Below are 14276 nucleotides of genomic sequence, written 5' to 3'. Positions count from 1 at the left end.
CCCAATTTACTTATTATCATATAAATCTTCCTGTGGGTGGGTTTGGGCTTAGCCTAGTTCACAGATGTAGCCATTATAATTTGGCATGGCCACTTTTTCACTGCTTTAAAAACTTCTGAAATCTTGAAGTCCTTATATCAAGAAGTACAAATCACATTTAAAAAGTGGTCTATTTCTGAACCAATATTTTCAGTAAACATTTGTGTTTTGTAAAGTTTATGATTACCTTCCACTAATCTGTTTTTCTCTACCCTGTATATATTGTACTGTAAAGGGTCACATTCATGTTTTATTAGCCTATCATTTCTTCCATGTTCAAAGACCAGAGAGATGCCACCTGCCATGATCACTGTATTTGTGTCTCTGGTCCAAATATATTTTTGTATCTGATAATAGCAATAGAATATTTTATATCCCTTTTCACCCTTGCTTTCAGCAAGCCTAGATCTGATGTTTTGGAATGATAGCTACATAAGATTTTGTTTGCTTACCCGTAATCACCAATGCAGCACCAGGTCCGATGTCCAATTTAGTGAGGAGCATTTGGGGAAAAAACATACTGTCTCTGTCTGCAGAGTTAGATATATACTGCCAAATCTCTGTCAACTTGAAGGTAACCCCAGAGTCAAAAGTAATGGTTTGGATCCAGACTCATTTAGTTGAACTTTGCTCCTGCTGAAATTGATAGTTTCCCCATTGATTTGAAGAGTCATTAAGCTTAATATATATTTGGAGTCCACATTCCTTTTTTTTTTGCATCATTGGATGAAGTAATTTTCAATAAGACTTGATCAAGTTAGGGATGGTTCCATGTCCTTATGTTTTGTGTTTAGTTCATCAAAATTTTGGTGAGAATGAGGGCATATGGAAAATCAGTCAGATTAGTTCTTCCTTGCTCTTTGGATGCCCGCTGTAATGCCCTACTTGCTGTACATGCCATCTGTTACAGAGCTTCAGTCTTGTGCTGAGGAAAGAGATGTACCACTGGAGATTAAACAAATAAAGATGGAAGAAAGCAGCAGTAAGGCAGCCAGGGATGAATGATGTGCTATTTTAAAACTGCTAATTTATTTAGTATTCAGACTTTATGGAGGAACCTTTTGTCACATCATCCATCACAGAATGGCACTAGAGAGATGGGGTTTAGAAAAATTAAAAACCTGTTTGTTACTGTAAACCAAAGAGCATGAACAACATCCATCAAACACCGACAGAGGTGGAAGATAAACAAGAGTTGGTTAGAACCAATTGATGTGCTCTGATTTTTTTTTCTAAATTCCAAATTATTAAAATGCTTCAGATAGAGATTAACTGCACTACAGTATTTATCTCTCCCCTCCGATTGTCATGGCTATGTATAAAAATGGCTATTTCTTAAACAGTTTTGCAGCTTGGATTAAGGGCCTAATTTTTAGAAGACACACCACTAATACTGAGTTCCCCTCTCTCTTTTTCTTTTCAGTCTGTTACAGCACCTAAAACTTTCCATGGTAACATTAGAGATTATTTGTCTGGTAACATCAAACACGGAGGGAAAAGGATATATTTAAAAATAAAACAAATGGCGTTATCTCTCAGAAATTAGTGTGTTTCAAAATGAGTGTGTTTCAAAACTGCATTTCAAACTATGGGAAAATATTAGGCACAACTTTATTGTTTACAGTTGCCATGAACTTTTTGCCCCAGAGGTCTGGATCCCAGTTCTCAGCACAGCTTGCTTTTTTGACATCTGTTTAAATGAGTTGAAGAACCAGCATAAATGACAGACTAGAGGTAGTTTCTCTGGATTAGCAGATCATAGTCATTCCTGCCGTGTTAGAGAAGGGAAGAGACCAAAACAAGTTCCTGATCAGGGCTGAGCCTTGAGACCATGTTGTTCCTTATAGGGATTCGTAGAGTCACAGAGTGTCACTTACCTGCTTGACACAATTATGAATCCAGACAATGTTGCCCTTAAAATTGTGGATTCTACAAAGAGGTGATGCATTAAGAGAAGTTTTTCAAGGAACAGGTGTCTATCACAGGTGCCATTTTGCTGAAAGGAGGGATTCAAAAGTCCTCTGTTGAATTTGTTGGAGGGGAAAAATAGAGTGAATTCAGCAAGTCTCAGATATAAAGTTTCAAGTACTGGTCTCCCAGTAAGCTAATTGATTCCCTGGATCTCTCCATGTTGCAACATTGACAAGAATTTCCTTTATGCCAGAGGTCCCCAACCTTTTGGCACCAGGGACCGGTTCCAAGGAGAGAGGTTTTTCCATGGACTGGAGGATGTGTGGTTGTGTATGCTGCCTGCATCTCGCAGATGGGACTTTGCTTGTTTGTGCAGCTCGGTTGCTGGCATGTCGCAGCCCGGTACTGGTCCCCAGACTGGGGGTTGGGGACCCCTACTTTATGCTGCATGTCAGCAATGATGAAGAAGAGTGCAACACATGTCTGTCTTTGAATTGGGCAAATGAAGACTTTGGAGGAGGGGCAGGTTTGCTTTATTTCTTCTGTTTATAGAAGAACACTGGTTAGTTGCTACTCCTTGAATAAAGATGATGATGATGATGATGATGATGATGATGATGATGATGATGATGATGATGATGATGATGATGATGATTTTAGTTGCATGGCGTCCACTTGCCAAGCAACTATAACCTAGTACCTCTCTTATTATAAGGCAGGTTTATTTTCACAGAGATAATAGTGCCTATTCAAATTCAAAGGATTTCTGTAATCATGAGGGTGAAATTTTATGTACAGTTTTAAATATAAAAGACATACTCCCTGGAGTGTGCATAGCTGCATGAAATTGAAAACATTCTTCACTAAGGGTCCTATCTCTAGGGATAGTAAAAGAAACTTGACATGCAACTGGTGATGAACCAGTGTTTCCAAATCCTTTTTGATGTCTATTAAAACCCTTCAGATGGTTTGGCTGTGAAAGACCTTACATTTCTTTCTGAAGTAAATTGTACACAGCAACCAGAATGATGATAGAGATTCTATGGAATAATATAGGCTCTGTATTTTTAAAAGAAACAATCTTAATTTCTCTTTTATGTTTCAACACCTGGGAGAAAATATGGCTATTCTTCAGATTATCCCCTTTTGTATTTTGGGGATTTACCATAGCTGTTGGGCCAGAAAACCAATAGAGTATATCACATTAGAGTATATCTCTGTTTGTCTATCTGTTCATCCATCCATCCATCCATCCATCCATCCATCCATCATCTATTTGTATGTGTATGTGTATGTATAAACACACACATACACACATGGAGATTAAATAATTGTGTACAAATGACATGCACATTTTCACACATATATAAACTGTGGGATGACATCTTGTATTCTGCAGACTTCAGCTAATGCAATAATCTCTCTCTTCTGTTTTTCATTACCTCCAGATCATTCAGTGAGTATCCCAGAATTATAGAGAATAGTATATATTTAACATATATGTTGACCTCATTACCATTGATAGACAAATACCACTGGAGATATGCAAAAAGAGATCAGAATAATTTAAGACTAAATATACATGCAAAATTAATACCAAACATTTTTACAGCTCTAATAGTGACTCATTCCTTGTTGGTTAACTGCTTCTATAGCAGTATTTATTTGAGAGGCAGTGAAAATAATATCCAGACAAATTTAAATCCTGATTCCTCCAAATGTAATAATTTTCACTGATCACCCAGACATGTCATGTTTGGGCTCATTCTGAACCCTACACAATGGCAAACAGATACCATTCTCCTTTGATACAATCTTCACTGTATTTTCCCCCCTCTCTGACAGGACTCCAGCCAAATTCATCTCTGATCTCATTAGTATCAGTGAATTAGACATTCCCCACTGCTGGCTTCTTGGAATTACTTTTCTGATTATAAAGCCTGGTTTGATGGGACACAATCATAATTTTGTTCTCAGTTACACACCCAAAACCATATTGCTGAGAGATCCCTTTGAATAAAGAAGATGACATAATCATTCAGTCCTCCAACTTGGAATTTAAATGTCTCTATTGAAATGTCAAAATCAACTCACCCTCTCTCCCCTCTTTTATATCACTAAAAGTGTGAAAACAACAAACAATTGGATTCACAGTATAAGGCTAGTTCATACACAGATAAAACTAACTAAGTTTATGTGTATTAAAAACAATAGAGCATATGCCTATTGATTTCTGCAGAGATAATTTCAAGTGAATTAAATATTACTGAGAAACCTATGTCTTGGAAAAGAAAGAATAGGGCAGGTTAGATTTTGTGAGGCAATTTCACTGCACCAAAATCCATATTCTGTATACAAACCTATTGTTAATTGTAGGAAAACTATCTCAGTGTCTGAACAACTTTACAAACTACATACATGCATACATGCATGCATGCATACATACAATTATGCATTATTAAGCATGCAAAACAATACTGCCAAAAAGGACTGCAAGTAGCGTACACTATTTTGAACCTGAAGAGACTTCAAATGTTCATGCTCATGGTGGAAAGTATTAAACAAAAAACCCAATCATTTAATTATCCCTGACTACATTCATATTCCTTGGGCATGCATCTGATATTTTATCTTGCTATTTATTTTCTCACTGCTAAATCTGAAATGTGAGTAATTAATTTTAAACTCCCTTGAGCCTATCACAACAGCCTTGGGAAGCGGATAACCGTCTACAAGAGGAAACCCATGTTGTCAAGATAATTTTACTGCAGCCTGATGTTTCTTGTGTTATTCTAGTAAAGATCACTCCATTTCACAGACATAAAAATGTATAGACAATCAATCTTGCACACTCTGGCTAATTTTAGCACTTGTTCCCTTCTTATAATGCCCTAGGACACCTCAGCATTAACTTATGGCATGTAAAGTTCAGCTGTTTGCATGCTTAAAATTCTAAAAAGTGGAATAAAATTGCAGAGCCCATCAGCTGCAAGAAGGACAAGAGTTTTCCCTTTAAGCTGTATTCATCACTGAAAAACTACTTTGTTGGTTATTATACTGTTTTTTAATTAACTGCTACTAATCATCTGTTATAATGGTGAAGATAGATAGATAGATAGATAGATAGATAGATAGATAGATAGATAGATAGATATGCAATGAAATGTTCATTGTCTTCTTATACTTTCATTTTAAAGTTTTTGTCCTCATAAATAAAATGTAAATGTAAATTGATAAAGAACCATCTCTAAGCAGCATTATTCATCACATTGGTTGTTTAGCATCACCAGAATTTCCTTATTGGAAACCCTGGCAGGTACCTATAGATAATCAAGAAAAATCTTATTATTGGGATGGAAGCCCAAAATCTATATATAATATATTGGTAAACCATCTACCGTCATTTGGTTCAGTTGAGCAGCTATATAAAATTAATGAATGAATAAATAAAATAAAATAAATATATAAAGCTTTTTTTTCTCTCCCCTACCACCCCAATCTTTCTCTGGCTATACTATTTTTTGAATGATAAACACAAAAATCAACTCCCTCATTAAAAAACAACAACAATGAACAAATGGAAAATTCTGGCTCTGGCAAGGATACAAAGTCCCCAGCTACTTTGAGACTGCCCCTTCAAAAAATAAATGTATTCCCACTACCCTCTCATAACTAATTAATTTAATTAATTAATTTGAGTGATATTCAAAAATGTAGTGAGAATAAACTTATTTTAATAGATTGTTTTCCAGGTATCCTTCAATAAAGTAGCTAATGTAATAGTCATCCATTTGTAATGTAGTTTCTTCTTGGCTATCTGCAACGATTGGTGGTGGCTTGATTTGCAGTGTTTTTTTTCTTGTTTCTAAGTGGGCAGTTCTATTTCTGGAGAGGGGGAATTAAGTTCAGGCAGTGGGTTTGTGAGGTGCCACAGGGCTGGAATCTCTCTTCCATACTACACGAGAACTCTGGGAGGTCATTGTCCACAATAGGCTGAGGTATCATCAATAATGTCCAGTTCTGTATGGGAGACCATATTGAGGTTCTGTTTGGGTGCATGGAAGTTGTTAAGGCCTAGAGCGGGGATAAATATTTAGATTCATTTTGTCAATATGGAGAAGCTATGGATTCAGGAGCCAACAGATTTCAAAATTATTCAGCTTTTAGCCAGAGATAGGATTGTGTTCCCACTTACAAAACAGATGTGCAATCTTGGATCCATGTGTCCCATTCCAAAAGCATGCAGATATTTTAATTAGATGGCTCTGAATGGCATAATTTAAATTCATTTATTTATTTAAATCAAGATGGCAAATTTACCTAATACTTCTTCCTCTTCCTATTTTCCAGTCAATGTCCCTGTGAGGCGAAGTGGGCTGACAGAGATTGACTGGCCCAAAGTCACTCAGCCAACTTTCTGGCCTAAGGCAGGATTATAACCCATAGTCTTCTAGTTTCGTTACATCAAACTGGCTCTCATTTTGTATACCAGTTGCTTTTATGGAACAGGAGGGTTCATTGGCAGTTACTCATTTCCTTGCCATCTAATAGCCACCCAGAGTTGCTGTGTCAGTGAGATGGGTGGCATAGAAAATTAATAAATAAATAAAACATTGGGCTATAGTGATTTAGTTTACATGGGACCACCCTTGAAGACATTTGAAAGGTTCAGTTGGTCAAGAAAGCAGTGGCTTGGGTAGTAATAAGCCAGACACCACTGGGCTCCATTTAGAAGTAGAAGAGCAGAAAAGCAGATGCAGTTTTCTTCTGATTTTTTTTTTGTAGAGGTGCTACCTGGAAAATGAAATATTCCATGAAGAATAATTACAGGGTGACTGTTTTGCTAAAGCTATCAGATCTGAGCTGCAAAAATCCAAAGAACTACAAGATGGCATCAAGTAGATACAGAAAACATTACTTATTTACTTCCTATCAGAGATCATCTGGATCAGGGGTCTTCAAACTTGTCCCTTTTATGACTTGTGGACTTCAACTCCCAGAATTCCTCAGCCAGGCACACTGGCTGAAGAATTCTGGGAATTGAAGTCCACAAGTCATAAAAGGGACAAGTTTGAAGACCCCTGATCTAGATGTTTGCACCCTAGATCTGGTAGTCCTTTTCTTTTCTGTTCTGTTTTTCTTGGCAGTCATGTATATGCACCAATGTTTCAAATGTGTGTGTGTGTGTGTGTGTGTGTGTGTGTGTGTGTGTGTGTGTGTGTGTGAGAGAGAGAGAGAGAGAGAGAGAGAGAGAGAGAGAGAGAGAGAGAGAGAGAGAGAGAGAGAGAGAGAGACTGTATTAAAAAGTTATATGAAAACGGTAGATGTTAAAGAAACAAACAAACCACAGCAACTATGGTCATGAGTTGCTTGTGATATCAAAGTTCACCAAAGATATCTACACTGTCTAGCTGTGGGTTTTGAAATGAAAGTCTTTAAGGAACTTACATTTGTAGGAATATTTTGCTGTTTGTTGATTGCTTAGAATTTCACAGTGTACTGATGAAGACTCTAATCTCTTTCTATTCAGATCCATTTTTTTCTCAGAGTTTCTTTTTAAAAATATTATATCCCCCAAAAAAAACTCCTCAACAATCTGAAATTGGATTTCTTTCTTTCTTTCTTTCTTTCTTTCTTTCTTTCTTTCTTTCTTTCTTTCTTTCTTTCTTTCTTTCTTTCTTTCTTTCTTTCTTTCTTTCGAATGATAGCCCCATCTGTAGCCAGCCATACAGGTGTGTCTCTATTGATTCCAGGTGGAGCAAATAGCTTAAATCTATGCACTTAATTATCTTATTTTTTCCATATCATGAAGAGTATCATATGTTTGCTTTCTATTCACAAATTGACAATTTCTTTGCTGTTCTGAACTGCTTTGAAAAGTGAGACAAAAATAATACAGCAATGCAAAGCTTCAGGGGGTGTTTTGATTTAATGATTCTTCAAGTAAAGCACTGTTTTGAAACTCCTTCGTGAAGCCATATGTCCCCATCCACCCCATTTCTAAGGAGTGAAATGAAGTTGGCATACTTCCTTAGTGCACCTCCAGTACTTTAAAAACTGAGCCAAAGCACTCAATGTAATGTGACCCTGCCATATAGTCTTATTATACAAGTGTGATGGTAATGGTGTCTCTTTCAGGAACAGCATCAGAACCCAGCTTGGTGGATAATTATTATGGAATAACTGCATCTCCCATTGCTCTCCTACATTGAACACTGATCTCTCTAATTAATCAGGAAAAAAGATCTTGAGAGTCATAGTGGATAGCATAACAAAGATGTTGACTCCCTGTATGACAGACTGAAAAAAGGTAAATGTTATGCTAGGGATAATTAGAAAAGGGACTGAAAATATAGCTCATTCTGGTGCTCTCATGAAAATCTATGACATGCAGAAATTCTATGTACAGTTTTTGTAATAATCATACATGGCACAGAGAAAGTGGATAAGGAAAAGTATTTTTCATTCTGTCACAATTCTGGGCGAGAAGCCATTCAATGAAGGCAATTGAAGAGAAATTTAAAACAGACCTTCTTCACACATAATACAGCTAACCAATGGAATTCACTGCCACAAGACATGGTGTTGGACATTGACTAGAATAGTTTTTAAAGGATATTGTTTAAATTCATGGCAGATAGTTGTGTTATCACAAGTTTTGAAGAAGCACAACTCCCAATAGTAGGTACAGGAGAACAATGGGGGGAGGATGCCTATGGTGCTTCTCGGTCACTCAGGTCATGACTGTTGAAAAGGTGCTTTTTCCAAAGGGTAACGACCTTCTTGTTTTGTTTTGTTTTTCTTTGAAAATATTTTGCTTTTCAATTCTGAAGAACTGAAGCTTCTTGAATGGAAAGGAAAACATTTTCAAAGAAAAAAACTCAAGAAAGTCCAGTTACCTTTTGTCAACATCCAGCTCGAAGCAAAATTAACTCTGAGGTTCCAACACCATTCATAGATTTAAACAATAATTTTCCCAGCCAAACCCCCAACATCTTATGTAATCCATATCAACAGATTCACTTTGTTATGGGAACCGTATGCTTCAAATCCACATCTGTTCTGGTGTCCTTAACAAGGATTTAAGCTCTCATGGTTTTCAGCTGAATCGAAGAACTTTTGTTTCTTCATCTACCCACTTGAAAGTAACATCTCCCCCTCTTAATCTAAAGGCAAGTTGAAATGCAGAGGCACATAGCTGCCAAAGTTTCATCCTTGACAGCATCTTTGGGATAACAGGAAGGGAGTTTGCAAAGAGACCTGATTGGCCACTGTAAGAAAAAAAAATGCTGGATTAAAATGGGCTTTGCCTCTTAAGTACTTATTATTCATTTCATGACTTATCAGCAGAAGAAGAAGCATCTGTAGTACAGCTATCATCTGAATTTCCTTAAAGCCGATACTTGGCCAGAGGCATACTGGAAAGAAAGAAAGCTCTTTGAAGTACAGATTTGGCATCTACTGCCACTCTCTGCTGCTCATCATCTTTCTACTCTGTAGTAAAGAGAGGGTAAAAGCATCAAGGCAAGCTTTGAACTGATACAATCCTGATCCCTATACTCTGGAATACTCAGAAATCATAGAAATACATGAATGTTTGAAACATATTTATGAATTATAGTATTTGTATTCTTTATATTTGAAATGACAGTTCGGTTTCTAAGATGAACTTGGGAAAAATTGAACATGAAAATCATTCCCCAGAAAGTGCAGTGCTCTAGGAATCTAATATTAGAAGAGTCCTGACACAAGTATAGACTGTAATCATTATATACTAATTCCCATCACTGCACTAATTGGAAGTCCTACTTTTCTTTTAGTAACTTTTTAAAAGAAAGGCTCTAGTCCAGGGCCACACACACACACACACACACACACAGAGAGAGAGAGAGAGAGAGAGAGAGAGAGAGAGAGAGAGAGAGAGAGAGAGAGAGAGAGAGAGAGAGAGAGAGAGAGAGAGAGAGAGAGAGAGAGAGAGAGAGAGGGAGAGAGAGAGAGAGACTCAGATCTTTGTTCATACCCAGTATGGAGTTCAAGAAGCAACAACATCCCTGGCTGTAGAGTGCACCCAACATACCATGCTCCCTTAGATGACAGAGAAAGTCCCACATCCCAGGAAAGGTACAATGCCAGGCAGAAGGACCAATTATCAGAGGCTGACTTTAGCCTCCCTCCATGACAACTCCCATAGCTTCTTTTTAGGGAGGCCCGTTTTTATACCTTTCATCCAATATACAATTGAGGCAATAGCCAAAGTAAGGACATTTGCATCCATCCATCCATCCACCAACCCGTCCGTCCGTCCGTCCGTCCGTCCGTCCGTCCGTCCGTCCGTCCGTCCGTCCGTCCGTCCGTCCGTCTATCTATCTATCTATCTATCTATCTATCTATCTATCTATCTATCTATCTATCTATCTATCTATCTATCTATCTATCTATCTATCTATCTATCTAATTTAAATACTGCCCATCTCACTATTCAAATGACTCTGGGCAGTTTACAGAAAAAAGCCATAAATCTATTTAAATTTTTCATGCTAGTTTTGGATATCACATTATTCTTAAATTTAAATATTTTTAAAGTCTTGTGCATTTTGTTGCCATTAGATGCTTTAAAAAAACAAGCAGATTTGATCTTAATGAGATTTTTTAATTGTGCAGACTCCTATTTTTAAAGATGCCTTTATGGACTTATTGATGCACTGAATAGTAGCCGGTCACTTTGTGTACTTCTTGCCTGTTTCCTCAACCATATTCTCTGCAAAGCCTTCTAATAGAGAACAGATTTCCACTTTTATCGTACATTCTTTCTAAAACAGCCTATTCTAAACTTGGGTTGAGGTATTGGCCTATAGACCTTCAAATTTGGAACTACTATAAACGTCTGTCAGGTAAATTGTTTAGGATTTTTCCTGAAAAAGCAATTGTAGATCTGTCTTTTGAACTCCAAGAATCAACTATAGCTAGAAGCTTCAAGTACAAGAATTGTCTGCAGTCTATTTCTTAATGATATGTTATCAAGCATGAGGAGTTTTCAAACTTTTTGTTAGTGAAAAAAATCTCAAAATCCCCAATGAAGAGGTAAACCTCTAGTATTATAACTGTTGCTGCTTTTAAATGAATTTCCTCTCTTAATTTGTCATGGAACCCCATCAAGTTCAAATGAAACCTTTGGATTCCCAGGAAAAATCTTAGCATACCTCACACTTATACAAATTGTGTTTAGCTATATAAGTTAAAGGTGTTTCATAAAAACATGATTTGCAGAAGGTGAAAGAAACAAATGAAACCAGAATAACATACCTGCAAATATACAATAACCATTTCTTAGTTATTATAGCAGCTCAGCCAATTTGAAACTATAGAATTCAATCAAAGAAATGTTAACTCATAAGAAAAGCTTACTGGCCTTAAAACTGACTTACTCTTGGTATGCATTTTGATGTATAACCTTAATAAGATAGACTTTTTGATTATGAAATTTGGGTTGTTTTGATTTCAGAACATTAACATTTACAGTTTCGGGGGTTTTAGTTTTCACTGCTGCCCATTCTCAGACATTTTTATTCATATGATCCCTCATTTGTTCACTTCCTCTTTTTTTTTTTTTTTTTTTTTTTTTTTTTTTTTTTTTTTTTTTTTTTTTTTTTTTTTTTTTTTTTTTTTGCAGTTTGACACTTTTTTTAGCAACTTATGCCTAGATGGTAAATAGCAGTTCTGTAATATTCTATCATCTGGTCACACATGCATAATCCATTTTATTAGATTGTTGATTTTTAAATTGCTATTTTTGTTAAAAACATTTTCTTTCTACATTAACTAATACTGCTGCAACTGATATGAGGCAATGTTTAATATTCAGAATTGGTTTTACTGCAGTGCTTTTTATACAGTAAATCTTTATACCATTACACAATTTTCTCTCTTTTACTCTTTTGACTTGAGAACTGTAGCATTTCAAGTGGAGAATTAAAAAAGGAAGTAAAAATAATCACTCCAAGTTTGTTTTGTTCATATTTTTTATTAGTTTATTAAAATAAAAAATACAGAAATTCAAAGAAAAATGAAAATAATGGGAAAATAGGAGAGGAAAAGGAGAAGAGGAACAAATGTAGGTTAAAGGGGAGAAGAAGAAGAAAAGCATTGCCTTCTGACTCCTTTTGGCACAATAGAATAAGGTAATAACCTCAGCTTTTTAATTTTACATAATAATATATACAAGCAGTTTCTATAACAAACAAACCTATCTAATCAGTAAAACCCAAAGTCAAAGTTTCATACCTATAACCAATACTTTATTTAAACAATAGCAGATGGACTTCTCCATCTGCCATTCTTTAAATAAAGTATTGGTAAATTTATACAGCAAGGGAAAAAAAACCAAGAATTAGATATAAATTATTTCAGGATGCTAAGAAAAGGGGAGGTTAGGGTTTACCAGATTTGAAATTGTGGCTTGGTTTGGCTAAAAGAGTGGGTGACGCTTTAAAATAAGAGGTTACTTTAGCTGGAGGGCCATGAATTAAGTTTTGGGTGGCAGGCCTACGTATGGTATGAAAAGATTTAACGTAAATGTTGATTTCAACAACCATTTTGTTAGACGCACCATCCTAAGAGTTTGGAATAAATATTAACTAAAGTTCTCTGCAAAGATGTCCTTTTCAGTGTCACCTCAGGAACCTTTTTTTTTTTTTTTTTAGAAATGAAATGATGGCAAGGCCAGACTGGTGGACTTATGGACAAATAATATTTTTCAGTTATGGTGAGTCATCCTCAAATCTAAAGAGGAGTTGGAATTTAGGAGCATATGTTGCCATTAGTTTACATATTTACAATTGAAAGAAATATTTAAATAAGACAAAAAAAATGTATGTTTGATTTTGTAAGAAATGAATTGGAAATTCTTTTGTGTAGTAATGATGAACATATTATTGCTAAGTTTTATAATTTGCTATTGAAACTGAACTTGGAGAATGAGTCTGTGAAGCATTATATGATTCAGTGGGCAAAGAATTTTGGGTAAAATATATTGCTTGAACAATGGGAAAACATGTGGATGAAAGGTTTAAAATTTACATTAAATTACAATTTTATATATATATATATATATATATATATATATATATATATATATATATATATATATATATATATATATACAAGTTATAAAGCTAAAAATTCGACTCTTGGGTAAATCCATGATAAAAACAATAAATATCGATCACCAAGAGGAAAGTAACAAATAGTAAAAAATTTAATGAGCCAAGCTTTCGTTGGGCCCACCCAACATCATCAGGGCTTTAAAAGTAGTCACTGGGAAAGAGCTTTTATAAGATGTTAACAGCCTGCATCCGGCTTCTGGAACGTGTCACCGGACCCAGCTGTTCGTGTTGTATCCTAGATGCATTACCTACATCAACGCATGATGTTTTTTTTTTCATACCTCCTCCGTATTTTACCGTAAGTGTTCTCCTCGTTAACTTCAGGGGTGGAGTGAATTCTGTGTGTGGCACTATGCTCTGGGGAGGTGCAGTTCTTCTTTGATCTCACTGTTAAATTCCTCCGTCCCTTACAAACGTGATCCAAGTGTGCCGTCTCCTCCTTGCCCCCATCCCCAGACGCCACTCCCATCTGATAAGGGGAGCAACTCGCAAGATCTCTGCTCATACCTTCGTCTCCTCTCACAGATGCCATAACGATCCCTTCCTCCCCCCGACCACGGGAGCCATCCTCATTCATAGACTGGGAATCCCTTTCCCTCTTCTGACGGGCTCGAGTCATCACAGCGAGGTGGCTAAAGCCAGCGGGAGCCCAGGAAAGGGAATAGGCACCCCGAGCCAGGTGGGCCCGACCAATGCAAGGAATAAGAGCGCAGGACCACACGGGCAGGCGGGGCAGGGGATACGATCAAGGAGAGTGGGAAGGGGAAGTGTCCTACCTGCCCCCAGCCCGCGAGCAAATGAGTTAGGTAGAGGCGACCGTACGGATAAGTGTTGCAGGATAGGAACAACCAGCAGAGGGAAAACCACCGCCGGAACGCAGCTGGTGCAATTAGGACCGGTAACGAGGTCCAGGGGCCATGTGCAGGCCACGTTCAACCTATAAAAGACTCTCCCATGGACTGGCTGTCTAAGCCCTGATGATGTCAGCAGGACGCTGACGAAAGCTTGGCGTATGTGTAGTGGCATTAAACTCTTATAGTTTGATGATTTTACCCTGGTGTTTACTTTTATTTATTTATTACTGGCATATATATATATATATATATATATATATATATATATATATATATATATATATATATATATATATATATATATATATAT

The sequence above is a fragment of the Protobothrops mucrosquamatus genome, unplaced genomic scaffold (assembly GCF_001527695.2).
Source record: "Protobothrops mucrosquamatus isolate PMUCROS unplaced genomic scaffold, P.Mucros_1.0 scaffold747, whole genome shotgun sequence".
NCBI lineage: Eukaryota > Metazoa > Chordata > Lepidosauria > Squamata > Viperidae > Protobothrops > Protobothrops mucrosquamatus.
The sequence above is the reverse complement of the archived record's forward strand: the minus strand, read 5'-3'. Positions refer to the sequence as shown.